Raw genomic sequence first — 19,441 nt, forward strand, 5'->3', positions numbered from 1 at the left:
CACTATTGGCATCAAGCTCAGGATTTTGGTGTTCCCTGTTCACCACATTCGTGATGTTCTCAGTAATTTGGGTCAACTGCTTAAGGACCTTTCCAACTTTGGAACCAGTGCGCTTACTCCTTAAATGTTCCCTCATTCTTGGAGACATAATTCCTGGGTATGATTATTACACTTGGAAATCAAAACAAGTTCTACTCATACAAGCATTTAATTCACTTAATAACATAGAGAAATTTCAAATAATTCATTTTATTTCATTAATAATTAATGAAAATACAACCTTGTCACTTAGGACAATTATTGAAACATGAAACAAAAACATAGTTCAAAAACAATCAAATAACACTATGGGTATAACCATCTTCAATAGGATCATAATCCGGATCATCACTTCTATTGCTTGGTTCGGCCATGAGAGTTGGGTTATAACCACTATAGCTTGGAATAAGGTCTGATGAGTTTGACCCAGATTTACTTATATTTCTGTATGGGACAGGAGTGTAACTTGGGCTTTTTGTTGGGCTTACATCCCCACAAGGTTGGCTTGAAGAAGCTTTGGGGTTTTGGGCTCTTTCTTTTGCAGTTTGAGAACGAGTTCTGGGCCTTTTTGCAATGTGGAATTGGGCTTTTGGGCTAGAATGTTTGGAAGATTCATAGCTCAAAGATTGGCTAAGAGAACAGTAATGCTTGCTCCTACCAAAAGGTGGTACGGACTCATCACTAGATTCCCCATACTCATGGCGCTTCTTTGGGTATGAAAAAGGTACTTGGGCATTTAAGAAGTACATTTGGTCATTAGGTCCAAAGGTTCGATCTTTTGGGATCGTGGGAATTTTCACAACTTTCCTCTTAGGTTCATACTTGCGCTCCACATAGTGCAAGTCCCTCTTAAGGCTAGACATAGTTGCTAACCACTTCCTTTCATGATGGTGCTTCTCATTCCACATTCCGTCTTCCTTAATCACATCCCCATATTTGTCAAAGAGAGGTTGGTATTTCTTAATTCTAGGCAAATGGGCCAAGGCTAGAAGAACCATCCAAGGTTGTTGGGTCAAGACTTCCTCACCATCCTTCTCATAAAGGGTCAAGGCCAAAGTACAAATTCCAGTTATGAAATCACTAACTGTGACTCCACTATCTTTCAAGTAATGAATGTCAAAATATTGGTGTCTCATTGCATCAATCATTTTCATCTGTTTCACACATACATGCAAAACAATTAATTAAGTGACAAATCACACAAACAATCCAATTCAAAATCCATTTTCAATAAGCAGTTCATAACTCAACCAAACATAACTCAAGATTACCCAACCATGGGTAATAACTCAAAAATTCAGACCTCTAGACCACACTCTAAGGTGTTTTAACACCAACTTTAATGCACACATAATCGCATACTCAAGTTTCAAACCATTTCAATTCTTTTTATTTTCGAAAATAATAAATATGCACTTGAATCGAGATTAAAGGACGGTCGAGCCCGCATCTCGCAGGAAAGTTACCTACGACGTTGAGGCTAGCCTTTCCTAAACAGAGAGTCGTACCCATTATAGGCCTCCGTAGAGAACTCAAGAATCCTTTTCTCCTTCATCATTCCACAAATAAGAAAATAGTTTTTAAGTAAAAATAAGGCTTTTGACTCACACACAAATGCGAAACTCTATCTATCCTATATACCCTCTTAAGTCTACCCACAATTTTAATTACAATTTTAATCTTTTTAGGACCTTGAAATCTGATACCACTTTGTAACACCCCCAAATCTCCCTCTACGAAAATACTAGTATAATACGTATAATTATACCGTAGAGATAGACTTAGGCGTATTACTGCCGCGTGATTACGCAAGGCTACTCAACTTACTAAAAATAACAATACTTTGCAGCGGAAACTTCAATACTCTTCTTTATTAATAATAACCATAATAGTAACCAATGTTATGAGTACTCAAAATAGATACAAGACTAAATTCCTAATTTAGTGAAAACTAATCCCGGGACTCCAATGCATCATTTATTGACTCCAACCTGAAAATAAGCAACACTGCTTACCATTACGGTAAACAAGGCGAACCAAAACAAATAAGAAGTACGGGTTAGCAAAATATGCTAAGTACGGTAAGTGCAAGATAATTAAACTCAATTTATTCGCAAACATGGTGTAAAACCAATTTCCAATAAATAATCCAATAATTCCAAACTCATGGTTTAAAACCAATTCTCAATAATTCCAATATCAATAATCAATAAAACCAAATCCAATTATTTTAAAACCAATTCCTCATATTAAAACCGATTCCTCATATTAAAACCAATTCCTCTCCCAAGTGTGCACACCCCCCAAGCTAGTCTCCTTATGTTACAAGGCTATTCTTGAGGAAAGACCCGGTCATGCAAAGTCCAAGGCCTTATCAATAAATCAAATCCGCATAGCGGGATTACCAACATGATTATAAAGCATAAATAATAATAAATCCATGATTCAATAAATCCTTTGATAAATAAACTAAAGTCTAAAGATGCTAAAACAAGAAATAAAACATTAAGGGAAATGGTTTAGGTATAGCATTCACTTGAACATGAACAAAGGCATAGAAATTGAATTAATTATGAACTAAACATGCATGAATATCGAAGTAAAGGGTCCAATCTAGCCGCCTTCCGGGGTCAATTGGTTTCTCCTAACATAGCCTCTATGTTTCCACATTAGAACCATATACTAGGAGGTACTATTAAATAACAATCGATAGTAATGAACCTCAACTAAGTCAACTTCCGTTGTTAGCAAAGACTCATCTTTGATCAACTAACAACGTGCACTTGCAAGAAGACCAAAGAATATCAAGCATGCAAAGACTTTAATCACCATTAACATAACCCCAACATTATAAGCATTAACAATTAGCAACTACACCATCCCCACACCCTTGGCTAGGTGACTACTCACAAATCATATTGAAAACAATATCAATCATCAAATCAATAAGCATCAACATGATTAATAAGCAAAGAAGAAAAATCAAAGCAAATAAGCAAAATCAAAAACAAAGGTAAAGAGAAAGAGTAAGAGATTGCTCATTAATTGAAGATGAAGGTCTACAAAGGATTGAACAAGCTCCTTCTTCAAAATCCAAGTTCATCAATGAAGAAAACCACACTTTCTCTCTCTACCAATGAAGGCTAATCCTAACCTAAACCTAGAGAGAGAAGCTCTCCTAAAACTAATTAGAGAGTAGAATAGATAGTTATTGAATGTTGGTCTCTAATTACCCCAAAAATGGGTATTTATACTAACTTAATAAAATTAGGAAAAATAGAAAAAAAGAAGGAAAGAAAAAAAGAAAGAAAAGGAAAATAAAAAGAAAATAAGAGAAAAGAAATAAGAAAAGGAAAAGCAATAGAAATAAAAATAAAAGAAAAAGAAAAATAAACCCACAAATCCCCCAAAAACCATCAGATCCCGATTTCCCTTTCTTCGAAATCTATGGCTGCTGCTATCATCATCATCGAACAACCATCATCATCGGCTTAAATCACCTTATCAAAACACCATCATCACCGACATCTTCATCAACCAGCAATCAATCAAGGCCGTTCAATTTTCATTAAACATCATGTGCGAGTCTCGTTAAAATTTGTGATTTACTCTAATTTTTGGGTCGATTGGTTGCTTAATTGTTGCTGGTTGTTGACAGTGGTGCAGGTGCGGCTGTTCGCAGGTGAGTTGGTGATTGTTACGGGGGTGATTGGTGGCTGCTGTGGTTGATTGTGGTGGCGAAGGAGCAGGGGATAATTGGGGTGTTGGTGGTTGCAATTGCGGAATCGGGTGAGTAATTGTGGTGGACTGGTGGCAGCAGGGGGTTCTGGTTGTTGGGTGCGAAGGGTTGCTGTGGTTGTGTATTGGGTTGCAGCGTTGGTGTGAGAACAGGGGGTAGTGGTGGCTGTGATTGGAGGAGCTGGTGGTTAATTGCGGAGTGGCTGAAATTGGTGAGCTGAGAAGTGCGTGGCTGATTGTGGTTGGAGATGCTGGCGGTTTTGGCGGTGGTTGGTGCTGGTGTGTGTGGTGTTTGCGGGGTTGCAGGCTGGAGGTATGGTTGTTGTTGGTTTGTGGGAACGGTGGGCTGCTGTGTGCGTGAGGGAGCAGGGGAGTGAGGTGCTGTTGTGGTGGAGGATAAGGGGAATAGAGAGGAAGAGTGTGGTGAAGGATAAGGGGCAGCAGGTTGGTTCTTGCGGCAGTGGAGCTGGCAGCATGCTCATGAAATGGGGCTTGGCGTTTGACTCAAATTGAAACCCGAACTCCTACACACAAAACCGAGAAAGGATTGGGACAAAGAAAAAGAATAAAATAAAATAAAAATAAATAAAGGACGAAATAAAACAAAACCAAGACAAATAAAATAAAATAAATAAAATGAAATAGAAAATAAGAGACATAAAACTAAACTAAAAATAATTAAAACTACGCAAGCAAATAAAATAAAATAAAATACGAAAATAGACTAAAACTAATAAAATAAAGAAACTAAACCAAAACACTCCAAAATTACCAAAATAAACTAGAAACTTTATTAAAGAGAAAACAAGAGAATAAAAGGAAAAATAAAGGAAAATAAACACGAAAATAACCTAAACACTACCCCTAGGAGTGACATAAATGTCACTTATCAGTAGTTTTGGAGGACTGACCCTTATTCTTCTTCGTTGCCCCGGCTGGGGACTTGGAAATGTAAGACTTCAGCATTCCTTTGTCAGCCAGACGGTCCAACGCTCTTTGAAGGCTGAAGCAGTCGTTGGTGTCATGGCCAACTTCCTCATGGTATTGGCAACATTTATTTTTGTTCCTTGATTGAATGGAACTTTTCATTGGATTCGACTTCTCTATGGACAGCCGGTCCTTAATTTCCATGAGGATGGAATTGCAGTCCTTGTTAAACTCGTACTTAGGGACGTACGGTTTAAACTCTTTCTTCTTCTTCTGGGACGGCTGGTCAGAGTCACTAACCGCCCAGACTTCTTTTCTTTTCTTGCTTTCTTCTTTCTTTTTGGCCGGCTGGGCAGGCCGACTGTCTTTCTGCTTGTCGGACCTCTTTGAGTCCGACTGGCTGCCAGGTGAGCAGAGGTCGGTAGCTTGGATGTAGCTTTCCGCCTCCCTCAGGGCCGCCTGTAAGGTGAAAGCCCCTTTTTTTACTAGGTCGAACCTAAAAGTTGACCCGTCTCTCAGACCTTTGAAAAATTCTGTAAAAGCCACCTCATCAGAAGGTCCTTGAATCTGAATTCTAATCAGATTGAACCGCATGACAAGAGCGCAGCCCTTCTCTCTCTCCCGGCTTAATGGTGCTCAAGTCCAAGCTTGTTTTCTTAGCAGAGATGTTCATTGAGAAGTTGGAAGTAAATAGGAAAGCAAGCTTCCTAAAACTGTCAATGCACCCGGCTGGCAGATTACCAAACCATTGTTGGGCGATGCCTTTCAATGTAGCCGGGAAGCAATGAAACCAAGTGGCATCATCCAACCCCTGCAGATACATGAGGTTGGTATAAGCCATGAGATGGTCTTCCGGATTGGTGGTACCGTCATAGGTACCAACCAACACATTCTTAACCTTGGACGGCTGTGCCGCCTCGGTTATCTCCTGGGTGAATGCAGAAGGTTGTTCACCCAGACGAAGCTGCCAGTCTAGTGGTTGGACATTTTGGTATGCCGCCTGACCTTCAAAGAGGGTCGGCTGCATGAAATGAGGGGGATACTGGCCGTAGACCTGAGTAGGCACATACGATACAACTTCAATCATATGAGGGCCAGAATGGACGGTATTACTGCCTGTCTGACTCTCATGCAAGGAAGATGCATTCCCGGCAGAGGTATTGTTAAAGCTGTCAGGAAAGTTCAACGTGGAAGCCGACTCAGACAGCTGCTGATTTCTCTTCCGGTTGATGATCTCCCGGGCATCAAGAGATGACTTCTTACTTCTCACCGGCTGTTGAGTCCAGTGGGAGTTATTGTTATTCCCCTTAGGAAAAAGAATTTTGGACCAATCAATGGTCCCGGCTGCCTTCTCCTTTGGATGAGGAGTGGGCTGCCGATCTTTGACTGACTTCCCCTTTTCCAGAGGAGTCTTCTTGGCCGACTGACCTCTACTTGGGCCACCCCGGCTCTGGGTGATCAGCTCTTTAATTTCACCCTTGAAATTTGTCATGAATCTCATGAGCTCGTCTCGGGTGACAGGCGCTGATCCAGCTGCCGTATGGGTTTCCCCTTCTGGATGCCCAGGGGGTCTACTTGCACCCTCCTGGGAGGCACCCCGCTCCAGAGTCTCTCTGGGCCGGATGCGCTTGATTCTGAGAGAGTCGTCTTCGGCTATAAAGGTTTCGACTTGAGGATCTTCATCCTCATGGTCTATAAAGACTTCTGGGTCTTCGCCCAGACGGTTAGGGGGTGGTACAGACTCTTGAACCATCTTTGAGGTACTCTCCCCACAGACGGCGCCAAATGTTTTGGGTGTTTTTGTCCCTCGGGAGAGTTACAACACGAAGATTGATCTGGAGTGCGTTGTACCTGCAAAACAAACGGAGACACCAGTTGGGTGGTGCTCCGCCTTCGACGCACAAGTTAGAAACTTGAAGGGAGAAAAAGGTGCGGAAATTTAGGTGGGGTTCTGCTCAGATTCCAAGCTCAGGATGTCTCTATCAAAGAGTAAAATGTGTAATAAATGGTAAAAACGTGCCCTCAAAAAGAGGGACATCTCCCTATTTACAGGGTCTTTGGGATTTGTGCACCTGATTAGGTTACTGAACCCTAATCATTGGTGGGTTGCGCCGCTTTGCGACTTTCTCGGGATTTGGGCCTGAAGGCCGCCTTTTTCCCTTAATTTCTGGAGTGACACGTGTCAAGCAAGGATTGGTCCACTTTGGGTCATCCTGAGGCTAACACGTGTCATCCTCTGATTGGACCACGTGGTGGGTAAAATTACCCTAAACAGTAACTCTCTCCAGGGACACAAAAAACCCCGAAACAGTGCTGGTGCGGCGACATAATGCGTGGCCCCTATATTAGATTATGTGGACCTAGTGCAGAAATTTCTGGGTTTCTTGGTATGCCAGTTAGCCCTTCTAAGAAATTTCACATGATTTAGTAATTGGCTCGATTACAATCACATAAAGTGATCGACTTGATAAAAGATCGTTTCACTTAGCTTAAAGCGCCTAAACATTGGCTCACAACAAAGGCACCGACATAATGGTTCACAAAAAGTAAAAGCACCGACATAATGGTTCACAAATAGTAAAAAGCGCCGACATAATGGTTTACAAACAGAAAAAATGCGCCGACGTATTGGCACCGCGGAAATTACAGCAAAAATTGCAACATCAAAGTTCAAGCGAGCTTTAAAGATCGACAAGCGTTGGTCTTTGGTAATTTTCATTTGGAACATTATCATAACAACTGAGGATGACTTCAAGTGAATTTATCTTCGATAACGCTCCCTAGGATATGGAAGGTTGTCAAAAAGCTGAGGATGGCTTCAAGAGAAGTTATCTTCCACGACGTTCGCTAAGATTGTAGAGGTTGTCATTAATATTTGAGAAGATAGCACGAGATGGGCGGTCTTTGACTGCATTCTCTAAGATTGTGGAGGTTGTCACCAAGATTTGAGAAGATAGCACGAGATGGGCGGTCTTCGACGACATTCACTAAGATTGTGGAGGTTGTCACCAAGATTTGAGAAGAGTGGTTTGTGATGAGGCGGTCTTCGACGACTTTTTCTATGATTGGGAAGGTCGTCACTATGATTCAAGAAAAAGGTTCAAGATGTAGAAGCGTTGATCGAAGGCATTCCCTATCTTGTGGAGGGTTGTCACAAACAGCTAGAGGTGATTTCAAGCGAAGTTATCTTCGATCATATTCCCTGGCTTGCGGAAGATGGTCATAAGGTGGTAGAAGATCGTTTCAAGCGAAGCAATCTTCGATATTTTTCTTTGGCTTGCAGAAGACTATCACAGCGGAAATTGGAGGCAGTTACAAGCGTAGCAGTCTTCAGGCGGTATCCCCTAACTTGAGGAAGATCGTCACAACAAATCGGTTACCTTCAGAGACGTATGCTCGACGGTGCAAGATATGCGTTTCTTAACTCTCTTATCTTTTTTAACTAACGCTAGTTTGCAGGTATCGGCGTTACAAGAATGATTTAGGATCGCAGAACGTTCTGAATCATTCTCCGTCCCTATCGATACTTTGACTTTTGTTTTCGAAACTTGCGTTTCTCCAAACTCAGTCAAAGTGGGGGCTTCTATAGACACCCATTTGTGTCTCCCCAAAACCAAACCCGGTGATGAATATCTTTTGCGTCGAATCATAATCGAATGAAGTGAAGTGTAGAAAGTCTAAGGTTGTGGTTAGTTTTTATTAAAAATCTCTCTTTCTGTTTTCGAAAACCTACTCTATTTTATAAAAATAGCCAAATCTAGTTTAGTTTGGTCCATATCAAGGGTTCAATAATGGTGTAGTTGGATGGGGCTTGAAAAGAACTTTCCAACGATATATTATAAGCACAATTCCGATGAATGATGAGGAATTGAAGTTATGGCCAAAATACTAAACTTGACCCGGTTTGGTTCTTATATGCGGCCCAATGATCTAGAGGAGGGCCTATTATTAATTATCATTCCTAAAGATATTTGAATTGATTATAGTATTCTAGAATACTCTAGAAGGCTCTTTTGAATCCTAATGGAGTTAGGATTGATAATTATGTTTCAAAAGAGTTTGAAATTGAATAAAACTACTCCTTTTGAGAATCCATTTTTGTACGAAATGGAATATATTCAGATATTGCTTTCGTGCCTCAAAATATTTATCCCAATATTATATTGTTAGATAGATCTTGAAATTATCTTTCCAATGATATATTATAATAATAATTTCGAGTTATAACGAAAAAGATATGAATGAAATACGAAACTCTATCCAAAACTGAACCCCTTCCACTATTTCGGACATAACTTTTTATCTAGAAAATATTTTAATCTGATTCCAATTGGGTTGGAAACTAGACTTCAATATCTTTCCAGCGACATATTATATGACATATTTGAACTTTTGGAACAAAAGATTTGATAAAAACAAAATCCGCAAAAACTGTCTTGCAGCGCCGGACGACAGGTTTGTCGCCTGGCGACAAATCTTGTCGTTGGCGACAGAGGCGTGTTTTATTCCTTTTCGAACTCTAATTTGTGTTATCAATTTAGGACTATTTCATTATAAATAACGTCCCTAGACCTCCATTTTTAATCATCAACTCTTGACCAGAATTCTCTAATTCTTCTCTATCTCTCTCTCTAAGCTAAAGCTTATTCTCTTTCTCTCTCTCTCTCTCTCTCTCTCTCTCTCTCTCTCTCTCTCTCTCTCTCTCTTTCTAGCCTAGCCTTTTACAAACAAAATTCCGCATACATTAGCACTAAACACGCCTAGCCAAGTTTGAAATTGCCTTCGCCCTAGACGTGAAAGGTTTGATATTTCTGAGGGTTTGGTCCCAAATCTCTATTTTAATTATTTAATTTAATTGTTTGTTTTATTATTTTTCTTGAAGTTACTAACGTGTGTATTTTGTTATTAGAAAGAGGTACGAGCCATCCAAGTAAGTGCTTTAATTGTTTAATTGATATTTTGATATAGAAATCATGTTTAGGGTGTTATTTTGATTCCTAGTATCATGTTAGGATACTTTTCTTAGTATGATGTTTAGGGTAAAGATTAAGTTTCTTAATTATATCAATTGTGATGCTTCCTATTGTCTTTCTTAATAGCATGTTAGTATCATGTTAGGGCCAAAGCTTTGATCTTTGATGTTTAGTGACATGTCAGGGTTTGTTATTTATCTTGTTATTATCATGCCTAGGATCTTGCTATTATTATGCTTTATTTTTAACATGAACATGATTATGATAATTATGATTATTACTATTTTGGTGATGATTAAAGTTATTATAATTATTATTTGTTAATATTATGTTGCTTGATATATTATTATTGTTATTTCTTTATCACACCTTTTATGCATGTTTAAAGGGAATTTGTACTTAATAAGATAATCACGCTTAATAAGATAATTAATAATCTTGTTTAGGTTAATTTGATTATAAGTCAAGTGATCGCCAACAATAGTTTTATTTGTGCATTAATATTCAACCAACATAGATTAAACAGGTTTAGGGTAAACCTAATGATTGCATGTTAGTCAGAAAGTGCACATGAATACAAGAAGAATAAAGTAGAGTCTTATAATTAGGGCAGGTTCTTTCTCTTTTAAATTGAATTTGTACCTTCATCCCCAAACTTCTAGTCTTGGTTCCAGACCTATTGGAGTTGACGATCTCTTGTATCGTTTAGGGGTGTAACCTTCACACAGTGAACGCTTTACAAGTTCCTAAAACTTGTTAGCGACTCTTTTGCTCTAGCTTCCATCCCTTTGGACACCACCATGCTTAAGTGTATGATCACAGTGGGGTTTAAGTTTGGGGTAATGCTTGAAATATTCCCTACAGTAGATATGTCAACAATGCTTGACTTTTTCATTAATTTTGTCAAAATTACATTGATGGGGCCATACGGCCTTAATTACATTGCTCGGTCATCAAGACCTAGATGCATATAAAGCTTTTTTGCTAAGTAAGAAAAAAACTATAAACATAATATTTCTTCAGTTTATCCACGTTCCAAGTTCGAGGAATTGGACGACTGTCCAAGGCTTTAATATGATAAGTGCCATCTCGGACTTCTTCTCTAATTTGGTACGGCCCTTCCCATTTTGGGTTTAAATTCCCGTCTTCATTTTCTCGGTCGACCGCTTCCATTTTCCTTAAGACCAAATCACCCATCTTCATTGGCCGCTTAGCCACTCGGCGATCGTAAGCTCTCATCATTCTTAATCGACAGAATTCATGTCTAAACGCCGCATTGCCCCTTGCCTCTGGAAGAACATCCAAAGCGGTTTTCATTGCCTCCCAATTGGCATTCTCATCATATAACATCACTCAAAGAGTAGGCTCATACATCTCAATAAGAGCACAGCTTCAGCACCATAAACTAAGAAGAATGGGGTTTCACCAATCGAACACTTTGTTGTGGTATGTATGGACCCCAAAACATTAACCAACTCATCTGCCCACAGACCGCCTGCTTTTTCAAGCTTCCGCTTGATGCCGTTGGAAATCAGCTTGTTATTGGCCTCCCTTGACAGTTAGCTTGTGGACGGCTGACCGAGGCAAAACAGTGAGTGATGCCCTGGTCACTTAGCCATTCTTTGAGTTGGCGAGTTTCAAACTGAGGTTCATTGTCAAAGACCATAGACTGAGGCACTCCAAAACGAGTAATAACATTCTTCAAAATGAAGGCTGATACGTCCGTCCATTTGATGCCTCGAACAGCCTCGGCCTCTACCCACTTTTTAAAGTAGTCAACAGCTACAAGCACATACCGCCTTTGACCGGATGCTGGTGTATACAACCCTAAGATGTCCATGTCCCATTTTGCAAAAGGGAGGAGGCTACTTATGGCTGATAGGTTGTTGGTTAGCAGATGGATCAGGGTTGCAAACCTCTGGCACTTGTCACACTATTTTCATGGTGTCAAAATTCATGCTCGACCAGTAATACCCTAGGTGGGTGGATTTTTCGGCTAAGGCACGTCCGTCAATATGAGATCCATAATGCCCTTGGTGGAGGTCGTCCTGCACATCATGCCCTCTTTCTAGAGTAATGCACTTCAAGTATGGTTTCACAAAAGCTTTTTGAATAATTCCCATCTCTTCATTTCGAACCAGGCCGCCCTCTTCTTCATCATCCATCTCTCTTTCAGATCGTCCGGGAGTATCCCATCATCAAGTATAAGATAACTCTGTCCATCCATGAGGAGCTTTCGTCTATGATTTGCACAGGCTCGGCATTGATACTTGACGAGTGGAAAACTAGGTCGTTATCTAATCTTCCCTCGGTCAAACTAAATTTATAAACACTTAACAAACCTAAATACGAGTATAGAGGCAAGTCAAGGGTCGAACCCAAAGGAACAGTAATGTTCAAGCACTTTCAATTATGAGCCGAAGCTAGGTCGAAGTCGAAGGTAAGATGTAACACCAACAACTAACAAAACAAGCAACCAAACAAATAAAATACTAGGAACGGAGATCAACAAGTAATCATGTCAATAGCAACAACTTGGGAAGATCATGCTAATCAAAGGTTGTGAAGACTAATGATAAAAGCAATTAGTTGGAATCAAAGAGCTATCACCTAATTTTTAAGCTACGGTTCACAATGAATAACAAAATAAGAGAATCACAATCCAAACCAATCAATAATTGCAATTCCTAAATCAATTAGTCTTGTCATTAGCAATTACAATGCAATCTAGCATAATTCTCAAGGCCTAATCGAATTACATATATGCAAACCTTCATTAATCACTTTGATCTCAACAATCAACCAACACAATTCCCAAATTAATCACAATCAATCAATCATACAAGTTTCACCCAATTCCTAGCCAAACAACTATACAAGAATCATCATCTATCAACTAACAACTATGGAAATCAAGAATCAACAATATATCAAGAACAATTACACTATCAAGAATCAAACATCGAAATTAAACCAAACAAACATGAAATTAAACAAAGCAATAAGGTGAAATAGAGTTAAGAATGCTCATTGATAATAGAGAAGATCTTCAACACAATTGTCACCCTTGTATCTTTAATCTCTCAATCACCATTGAAATCCCTCACTTTCTCTCTCTAAAACAACTCCTAATCTAGAGAGAGACTCCTAAACTAACCTAATCCTCCATAGAGGAGAGAGAAACTATTCTAAAGCTAAAGAATTACTTGTGTGAAGACTAAAAAAAGCCATACAATATATAAACAAATGGAGAAAAGAAATGAAATCGCAAAGAAAACCTAGAAAGTCGCGCCCGCGGAGAAGTCAGTCGCGCATGCGGAGGAGAACACCCCCAAGCCTGCGCCCACAGCCAGCCCGCGACTACTTACTGCTCAAAAGTGGCAGTTTTGGGCTGCAGCCACCAGCGCCCGCGGCTGCTAGCTGGACTGCCGTGCACTGGCTGCTTGGTGGCTCAGTTGCTTGGGCAGCTTCTTGGTGCTTGAGGAGCTCGCTTGGTTGCTTGACTTGCATGCTTAGCTTCTCGAACTCGACTCTGTTGAATTCCTTGAATGCGCTTGAGCTCCCTCCTTGATGGTTAAATCCGGGAAACTCGACAAACCTATAAAACAAGTCAAATAAACGGAGAATCGAGAGAGATAGCCGAGAAATGAATAAAATAATAAGAAAATCATTAAAAGAACGTATATCTCTAAACTTACACACAAACATGCAATTCAAGCATTAATACTCAAAAACACGACATAAAAGACTAAACACGAGCAGAAAAATAAGAAAAAAACCTAGCCTAAGAGTGCCATAAATGGCACGCATCAATACTCCCCTTTTCCTTTACTTCCTAAAACACCAATGTGGGAGTATCACATGATGCCGAGGACCCTAATTTTGAGAGTGCGTCCGCTTGATGATTTTCTGATCGGGGGACTTGTTGAAGGGTAAAATGTTCTAGGCCCTCGACCTTTTCTTTGACCATCTGCAAATATTTCATCATGGCCGGCTCCTTGGATTCATAGTCACCATTCACCTAGTTGACTATCAGCTGAGAGTCCGAACTTACATCTACTTTTGTTGCCCCGGCCGCCTTACACATTCTAAGGCCGGCCAGCTAGGCTTCATACTCAGTCTCATTATTGGAGGCTTAAAACTGAAATCTCATTGCATATTCAAACTTATCTCCCTCATGAAATTGACAAATAATCCCAGCGCCGCATCCGGTCGCTGTTCCACTACCATCCACACATACTTTCCAAATTCGATATCCAGCCGGCTGCAAGTTCGGTCGAGTCATTTCAGCTACAAAGTTAGTAAAGGCTTGCCCCTTGATTGCCCTTCTGGGTTTAAACTTGATGTCAAAACCTCTAAACTCTAAGGCCCATTTTAGCATACGGCCAATGGCCGCTAGAGTTGTAAACGGCTTCTTGAGTTGTTGGTCCGTATAGACCACAATTGAGCGCGCCAGAAAGTATGGCTGAAGCTTCTTCGACGCCATATACAATGCAAGGCCAAATTTTTCAATGGGGGATACCTAATCTCGGCAGTATGCAACACATGGCTGATAAAATATACTGGAATTTGATGATCGTCCCTTTCAGCAAGCAAGACGGAGCTTAAGGAATGTTCTTAAATAACAAGGTACATGTAAAGTTTCTCATTCTTGATTGGGCTCACGAGTCGAGGCAATGTATGCAGACGGCTTTTTAGCTGGACGAAGGCTTATCCAGCCTCTTCTGTCCACTCAAACATAGCTTTCTTCTTAATTGTCTGAAAAAAGTATCGGCACTTATCCCCTAATCTTGACAAGAATCGACCGAGTGCGGCTAAACAGCCGGGAAATCTTTGCACTTCCCTAATTGCCCTCGGCGACTTCATGTCCAAGACGGCTTGAATTTTCTCGGGGTTGGCCTTTATACCACGTTGGTCAATAAAAAATCCAAGAAATTTGCCAGACTCAACACCAAAGACACACTTCTTTGGATTTAACATCATCTTATATGCCGCCTGAGTTTGGCAAAGGTTTCTCGGAGATCCTTTAGATGGTTGGCCGGCTCTTTTGACTTGACAATCATGTCATCGATGTATGCCTCCGTATTCAGGCCGATCTGATCTCGAAATATAGTGTTTACCAATCTTGTGTACGGCCAGGTCTGGGTTGATACCCGGCATTTCACTCACTTCAAATGCAAACACATCCTTGAATTCTCTCACACTAGTAGAAAAAATCAAAAAGGCACCCCCTAATTGCCACCGGTTCAGTCCAAACCGGTGGCAAAAATGGCGGCCTAATGAACCAAGACATATGGCAGCGGTTCACTTGAAACCGGTGGCAAAAAATAAAGCCCACCTTTGAACCAGTGCCTTTAATAAATAAAAAAAACCCGGCTCTCTATAACCCCCCTAACCCTAATTACTCTCACAACCGTTTCTATCTCCTCCCCTCCTCTCCTCCTCTTTCTCTCTTCTCTCCTCCTGCTATTTCTCTTTCTCAATCTCCTTCTCCCTTCCGCTATTTCTCTTTCTCGATCTCCTTCTCCCTCATCTTCTTCTCCCTTCTTTCTTTCTTCCTTTCATTCGAAGACCACCAACATGCAACACCAAGACCGTTCTCCTTCGATTTCAATTTCTGGGTTTTTGTTTTTCGAGTTCTGAGTTTGAAATTTGTTTTTTTTTCGATTTTGATTTTTTTTTCTTTTTTTTCGATTTTATTTTTGTTTTTCTTTTTTTCGATTTTGATTTTTGTTTATCGACTTTGATTTTTGTTTTTCGATTTTGATTTTTGATTTTTATTTTCGATTTTGATTATTTTTTCGATTTTGATTTTTGTTTTTCGATTTTGGTTTTGTTTTCAATTTTGATTATTTTTCAGGGTTTTTTCTGGGTTTTTTTCGATTTCAAGTTTTTTCGATATTGTTTTTATTTTAATCGATTTCTGGGTTTTTTATTTTTTCGATTTTGTTTTTGTTTTTTCGATTTCTAGGTTTTTCAATTTTTTTCGATTTTGATTTTATTTTTTCGATTTATGGGTTTTTTTCATTTTTTCTGGGATTTTGTTTTAATTTTTTCGATTTCTAGGTTTTTCAAATTTTTTTCGATTTTGTTTTTATTTTTTTCGATTTGTGGGTTTTTTTCGATTTTGTTTTTATTTTAATCGATTTTTTTTTCTTTTAATCGATTTTAATTCGCATTTTTTTTATTTTCTGGGTTTTTTTTCGCAGTTAATTCATTTTAATCGATTTATTTTGGATGTTTTAACTGGCGCAGGTATACTGTTGCTTTGCAACCCAAAATAGTGCACATAATCGAAGAATCAATAATATGGGGAGTTTTAGATTGTGATGTTGTAATTTTTTTTTTATTTATATTGTAGTTTTTTTATTTATTTATTTGTTGTAATTGATCAATTTTATAGATCTATATTGTAATTTTTTTATTATATACTGTAAATTTTCGATTATATTGAATGATATTCGATTTATATTTTTTTGTTCTTACTTATTTTAGTCAATTTAATTTTTAAGTGAAATTGATTTATTTTGGCTTTTTTGGCACCGATTAACCGATGCCAAAAACTTAGAATTAATTTTTTGTGGGCTTTTACGGCACCGGTGAACCAGTGCCAATTTCGAGTTTTGCCACTGGTTCAAACCGGTGGCTTTTCCATCCCCTAATTGGCACCCCCCACATTGGCACCGGTTCAAAACTGGTGGCATTGAGGGGTTTTGAACGGGTGCCAATTTTGTTTTTCCACCTAGTGTCAATAAACTGACTAAGTCTTCTCCAAGCAAACCCGCAGCTATAGTGCCGACCTTGACTATCCGTTCTGGTTGGTCAGGGTCCAACACTACATCCTGGTGATCACCAGCTGGGGTATCAGTTCTTCAGGCCGGCCGATGGTCATTAATTGTTATGTCTTGTTGGCCATAGCCTGCTTTTGCTTTTGACCGGCCTGATATGTTTGGAGTGGGGGTTCTTCCCCTTTTGACTCGGACGGCTTTCCCTATCCGCGAGTTGTTAGCTTCACAGCCAGCTGATTACATTCCTTTACCATTTTCTGACTTCCTTGAATCGATCCAATCTTTCCGTCCGATCATTCAAACTTCAATAACATCAGATGGGGGACGATCACAACCTTTGCAGCATTTAGGGTGGGATGACCGAGTATGACATTATAGCCAGTCAATTCTTTCACCACCAAGAATCGGATGACTATGTCCCTTCCTTCTCCTTTCTGCCAAAATCAGACGGGCAAGTCTATCTGTCCGACTGGGTGAATGATGATCCCCCCCAAATCCCACCAAAGGGTGAACGATGTCTTTTAGAGCGTCATCTAGGAACATCAAATTTTTTAGTGCGTCCAAGCTAATAATATTGGACGAGCTTCCCGTATTTACTAGGATCCAGCCGACTTTCATATTAGCTATCCTCATGATAAACACCATGGGGTCGTTATGCAAGACCTTGACCTCCCCTCGATTGGACTCACTGACCGTTACCTCTGGGAAGGGTTCAACTTTGACCCCCTCGGCCTGCATCACCTTGTCGAGCTTCCAAGCATCCTGCTTAATTCCTTTCATGGTAGGGTCGCCTGCAGCAAAGCTGCCTGATATCACGGCAACCATACCAAAATTTGTACTGTTACCATCATCTTTTTCAGTTTGCTTTTGCTTTTTATTTTTCTCGGAGTTGTTGTATGTCCGAGTGTAAGTGAATTTTGACTTCAAAACATATGAGTTCAGCATGCCCTTCTCGGCTAGCTTATCCATTAATCACTTTAGTTTAATGCAATCATTTGTGTCATGTCCTACGTCCTTGTGGTAATGACAATATTTGTTCTTGTTGCGGTACTGAGCCGAGCCTCTCATCAGCTAGGGCTTCTCGAACTCAAATTTGTCCTTAATCTCCATTAGGATTGAATAATAATCTTTGGTGAACTCATACTCAGGCTTGTACTTCTTTTATTTTGGTTGCTGATCATCTGCCACCCAGACTTCTTTTCATTTATTTCCTTCCTTTTTCTTTCCGGCCGAGTCTTACTAAGAAGATGGCTTCTTCTCAACCCCCTTGGTTGGCTGCTCTGTTTTTGTGAGTGAACAAAAATCAGCTGCCTCTATATATAGGTTTCAGCTTCTCGCTGAACGCCTGCATACATCCGAATCTTTTTTCTGACCAAATCAAACTTAAAACCATTATGCCTTAATCCCCGGAGAAATTCTGATTACGCCATTTTATCCGGAAAATTCTAAATATGGGCTTTTTCTTGGTTGAGCCTCTTGACGTACGAGCGCAAGCCCTCATTCTTTCCTTGGACAGTTGTGGGCAAGTTAATGCTAGTCTTTCTTGGAGGAATGTTATATGAAAATTTTCCAATGATTAGCATACTTAGAGTAGTGACGCAGTTTATGCACCCGGCCGGCAGGCTGTTTAACCATTCCTGCGCCACACCCTTAAGGGTGGCCGGGAAGCACCTACACCAGGTGGCGTCATCAACACTTTGCAGGTACATCAAGTTTCTGACGAGGTTACATGCTCCTTCGGGTTTCCCGAACCATCGTAAGCACCCACGAGTACGCTCTTCACCTTCGTAGGTTGGGGAGAGCTAAGAATCTCCCGAGAGAACGGAGGCTACTTGTCCCCAAGATTAAGCAAGCGCATTTGCCAATCAATAGGTTGAGGCTGTCCAGCCAGTCCGCCCAGGTAAGGGGCTTGGTCAAACGGCTAGGCAAATTGTCCATATTTTCCGAGGACATTAGGACTGTGTGGCAAAAATGCATTCAAATTCTAAGGAATCTGATACTGAACGGGTTGAATTGGTTGAACAGGAATGGGAGTTAGAGTATGCGTAATCTGACTTATGCTGGTCCTGGCCGTGCTGGTATGTTGGGAAAGGGAGTGGTTAGAGAATTCATCCGGCATTGTGGGAGTGGAAGCCGTGTCCAACTGAGCAGCCTGCTCCCGCCAGTTGTGCCGAATGTAATCCTTGGCATCCTTCCAGCATTGAGACGGCTCAGGATCCTCCCTTCGAGGTTGTCTGGTCTTCCCCCCAACCGACTGGGTTCTCTCAGGGAGCCTTGACAAATTAGTTCGTGGCACCCGGGCAGACCTTCCATGCGGCCGACGAAAGGGAGTGTTCCCAGCATCTTCGGCGTTAGTTGCCTTGCTCTGATTTCTTCTCTAAGAGTCGTCCTCTACCCTTCTGGAGGTTGTCTAGAAGTGGACGACCTCTTTTCCTCCACCTCCTTTCGAAGCTTACTTAGAGCAGCCTTTAGAGAAGAAATAGTAACTGTTAGATCCTAGACCTCATGAAATGAGGTGATCAGAGGATCATTAGAATTGATTGTTGTGGTTATATCCTCTATATGGCTGTCATGACCAGGGCAGGCTGGCATTAGGTGTCTGACTATCTATTGCCATTACGAACGAGTATCCCCACAGACGGCGCCAAATATTTCGAGGGTTTTTTGGATTCCCTCGGGACACTAATCACGTACTGCTGGCAATGAGACTTGATACCTGCAAAACAACGAATATTTCGTTACCGGAATATTCGCCTCCGACGGTTAAGTTAGTAACCGGAAACAGAAAAGCTAGAGAGAGAAAGTAGAGAGAAACTGTAGCTGTTTTGATACTCTATTAAATGTTATGTCATAATCCCCCCTCCCATCATAAATGATTAGGGTATTATAGGGGTGGGAATTTGTGTCCCTTTAGGGTTTGTGCCCTAAGTTTCCGTATCCTAATTGGTTGCGCAATCAGGGATTGACACGTGTCAC

This window comes from Chenopodium quinoa, unplaced genomic scaffold, assembly GCF_001683475.1.
Source record: "Chenopodium quinoa cultivar QQ74 unplaced genomic scaffold, ASM168347v1, whole genome shotgun sequence".
NCBI classification, from domain to species: domain Eukaryota; kingdom Viridiplantae; phylum Streptophyta; class Magnoliopsida; order Caryophyllales; family Amaranthaceae; genus Chenopodium; species Chenopodium quinoa.